The following is a 4,515-nucleotide window of genomic DNA, read 5'->3' as shown; positions in this document are numbered from 1 at the left end:
CTATGCTGACATGTATGTGGTGGTGTTCTATTACTAAAGTGGACCAATGCTTATGTGGCTTTATATTGGGTGTTAAAGGCCAGGTAATGTCACACACACCGGCATGTTTCCAGTCATGTTCTTATGGGGTCCTTCCATCTTCCAAATACATTTGTTTCTCTAGTCTCTCCTTTACACACTCATATGTCTCTAGTCTGACCCATGTGGGGCCCTTCCGTCCAGTTCTTACTGTAATTGTTTTTAATGCACTATGGCAACACCTGACATGACCTCAACTATGATTTTAACATTCGTAATTGTATACTGTATCTGAGCTGTTAGATGTTTTAAAGCATCTTTTTGATTTGAATTTTGATTTTAAATATTTTGATTTGATGCACTGAAAACCCCTGTAATGGTCAATTGGACCATGGACCAATGCTCATGGGGCTTTAAAGTAGTCAGGTGACCTTATTGGGTTGTAAAGGCCAGGTAATGTAACACACACTGGCATCTTTCCAGTCCCATTCTTGTGGGGCACATTTTAATGCATTATGGTAACATCTGGGGAGAAAAAATAAGAAAATCTGCATACTGGGTTAAAGCTCACAGTTACCTTTTTTATTGACTAAAAAACAAACGTTTCGATCCAAATGGTCTTCCTCAGGCAACTATATGATAGTATTGTAATACTATAGTATAGCTGTACTCTGATTTTAACATTTATAATTGTACACTGTCTAAAAGGGCTGATGTTCACATTTCTGGATTTAGATTTTTAGTCAGACCATGCCATGTTTCTTTGGCCAACCTTTCAAATTCCATACTTAATGAATTTTTGTTTATTTTTAGGTATTTACTGTCCAAGGATTTTCACTGGTTGATTATCCAGATAGTGATGAAACTGATGAGGATGGTATGGAAAACGAACCTCTCACCCCACCCCTGAATGTTATTATAGGGCAGAATGATATTGGCCCAGATGTTTCAGATCATTTGTACGATTCAGATGAAACTGGTCAGCCAGCATACCGGGACAAACCCCGGTAGGCCGACGCTATCACTCCCGGACGCCGCGGCCGGTCTCTGTTGCCAAAATCCGGTCGAGTCCTCCTCCTCGCCTGGTGCATTAATTATCAGTTAAATAGAGATCACCAACAATCAATCAGTAATCATTTATTAGAGAAGCTCAACTCTTCTTTTCTGACTGATTGCGGATTTTTTATTGATAGGGAGACAATTGTGAGGTGAGGAAGACACTTCGGAAAATTGACTAATCTCTCCCTCTCTCTTGAGTAGTTCCATGTCTACAGGAATGACACTATATCATTATGATGAATCATTTGCTGTGAAGTCATTACATTTAACAATCAAATGCATGAAAACTGAAAAGTTACTTTTTTTAAAATAATTTTGTCAATGTTTACTCCACCTGGAAGGCAGTTGGACATGGGCCTCAGCAGGTGGATGGAGGGGTATTATTGGTCAATAATTTTCATAGGTGTCTAGCTCACCTGACAACCTCTGAATGGTCTCCCTATCAATTAAAAATACAGCAATCATACAGCAAAATATCTCCATGTCTCCCTTTTTGCAGATGGATAGAGTACAAGATTTTACCCACAGTCTCTATGATTCAAGTAGTGACAGCGCAGAGAAGACTCCTTTTTTTTAAGCCTGAAAGGGATTCACAGAAGCTGAGAAGAAAGTCTTGCCGTCCCGTAAGTCTTTTTTGGGGGGTGGGGGTGGGGGGTTCTTTTGTGTTTTCATGATTGTGAAAATGTCTGTTGCTCTTGCTAGTGAGTCTGATGGGGATTCTTCTAATTTGTAAATTTACTTGTTCTGAAAATGGTCCATACAGATTTTTCTTCATTTAGTATCCTGAGCCTGTTCAATCAGTATACTCAGGTTTTTTATATTTAATGTTGCAGAAATAGTTATTAACCCTCTGGGGACCAAAAACGCGCCCGCGCGTTTTGCTCGTTTTTTTTTTTAGCAATGAAAAATAAACACAAAATGCTCTGTTAATTTTGATCTTTAATTTTCGTGTTATACATCAATCGATCCTGTTCAGTTTCTATTTTTTTTCTGTATACTCACAATAAAAATAAAGTGTTTTGCTTTTTGACAAATAAAGAAACTTTAACATGATGCGATTTCTGCCTTCTCTCTGTCAGTAAACTCCCATTTGAAACGCGTTCGAAAATGATCTATAACTCAGCGAAAATTCAGTCAAACAGGCAAACAGACCCACGGGCATAAAGCTTGAGATCGCAGCTTTTAAATGAAGTAATTTATATAAAAAACAAATATTATCAGCTTCTGTAATCTGTATAAAAAGAGAGCGATTCCAGTCGAGCTCATTACGAGCTCATTGACTTTAATTCGTTCACGCCTACTCACGGAGCGCGCTATTCACAAGATAATGTGTTAAGCCATCTATGCAAAACAGGTAAACGCCCCCAAGCAAATGCATTAAACGCTTCAAGTTTCATCATTCAGTCACCTGCGCGTTGGGAAGATGACACGGTACACCGGTGCGGAAGCCCTTCAGCTCGTCCTGGATACTAGCGACGAAGAGTCCAGATTTTCATCAGAAGACGAGCGCGACTACTCTGATGACGACCGTTTGTATTTTGAGGAGCGAATTGATCCAGCCGTGGATAGAATTTCGGATGAGTAAGTATTTATTCTTACTTGCATTAGTTGACAAGCTATTCAAAACATGAGCTTACATATTATACTGGGTGGACTTGCCATCCAGAGTATTGACATTTGATATCTACCTATATTCAACACGATCTAATGAAAGTGCATATCTATACCATGAATTTAATATCTCGTACCATTTCAACGTCAAAAATGTTTTGTTTTGTTTTTTTGTGTACATATGCTACACCCCTTGGTTAAGAAAATTTGTATTTGTATGTGTAGCCTAGCAGTAAATGATATGTTTAGATCATTATGTATGAAAGATAGAATTTAGAAATTATTTTAGAAAGTAGGCCTAGTAGGTGTTTAGATTATATTTTGACTATATAAATGCTGCCTCATTATCATTAACGATGCATGCTCGCAAATATCAGTTGTAAATGTGTGTAAATGTGCTGAAATGTGTAAATATACCCAGTTAATGAAGTGCACAAATGTGTTAGGCTAATGTTTGCGGTGTGCCTCTCCGGTAATGGCCCATTGACACGCATATAGACTTATTGCACGTGTCTAAAATTATTTACATCAGTTATTCATTATAGACTAATGCTACTATAGTTATATTTATGTAATAATATTCTTCAACTTTTTTAAAAGGAATGTAGCTTCATCACTACCTCCGCCTGCAACTCGGAGTGCGCTTAGCAACACAGTCAGAAATCAGAAAGAGTAAGTACATATTTACCAACTGCCTTTACTTTTGTTTATTTTCCTCACATTTGATTTGCTTAGAGCCCGCATCAACGGGGCATAAGCATTTACTGTGAGATACCTGCCTTTACTTTTGTTTATTTATCGCTCACAATTGCTTTGTTTATAGCCGACTGATTATTTATTTTGGTCACATTTGATTTGCTTAGAGCCCGCATCAACGGGGCATAAGCATTTACTGTGAGATACCTGCCTTTACTTTTGTTTTTACAAAATTACAATAAAACAGATTGAAAAACAAAACATTTGAATCTCCTCATTCTTTGTTAAGGCTGCCTCACTTGATGGCCCATTAGCACTTGGGGGAGCGTCTATGTCACACCCCTGGTCTGAATCTCATTAATATTGATGACCCATTACCACTCCCACGCATAAACCTCTTCTGACAAAAAAACTGTTTTACAGTGTTTAAATCAATGTAGTGTTTTATGTGAAAAATTAGGCAGGATGATTTTCATATAATTTTGAAGCTAGAATTCAAAGGGACAACATCCATTAGTCAAAAGTCTTGTGGACACATATTTAATATGTGTTTTGTGTTCTTAAATCAGCAACTTTCATTTTAATTTTTTCCAATAACCACGCATAAACATTATTCTCTTAAAAATACAAACATCTACATACACGTTGCTCGCATATTATGGTAGCCCTGTTTGTGCTATATAGAGTGAATTTACACCTTTGCCATTAACATGTTTATAAATAACTGAAAAAAGCACAAATGTCAGAGCATGTCAGAACATCTCAACGACCCCAAAAACAGCTTGGTCCCCAGAGGGTTAACAGATGTGTTTGTTTTTAAAGATTCAGATGAATCTCATGGAATCGGATGACTCAAACTTAGGTAGCGAAGAGGAGTATATTCCAAATCCCATGGATGAAAGCACAGAAAGTGATAGCAGTATGGAATTAACCCTGGAAAAGGAAAAAAAGAACAAAGGTGCATCATCCAGTCAGAGCAAGTTTAAGCCCAGAGAGAGAAGAAGTAGATCCTCCCGAGAGAGTGGAAGCGAGTCCTCCAGACAGAGCAAGTCTAAGCCCAGGGAGAGTGGAAGTAGATCCTCCAGAGAGAGTGGAAGCGAGTCCTCCAGACAGAGCAAATCTAAGCCCAGG

The 4,515-nt window shown here is 38.1% G+C and overlaps 1 long non-coding RNA gene across 1 annotated transcript; it reads right to left on the bottom strand.

Annotated features, from left to right (window-relative positions):
* Positions 1–2,661: 2,661 nt before the first annotated feature.
* LOC311080670 lies at positions 2,662–4,185 on the bottom strand. Its single transcript, XR_014605673.1, has 2 exons — positions 3,592–4,185; positions 2,662–3,463 (listed from the first exon to the last, which is right to left on the bottom strand). It is a non-coding gene; the product is annotated as an uncharacterized lncRNA (long non-coding RNA).
* Positions 4,186–4,515: the final 330 nt, after the last annotated feature.

This window comes from Abramis brama (assembly GCF_963993115.1).
Source record: "Abramis brama genome assembly, chromosome: 4".
NCBI classification, from domain to species: Eukaryota; Metazoa; Chordata; class Actinopteri; order Cypriniformes; family Leuciscidae; genus Abramis; species Abramis brama.
The sequence above is the reverse complement of the archived record's forward strand: the minus strand, read 5'-3'. Positions and strand labels throughout refer to the sequence as shown.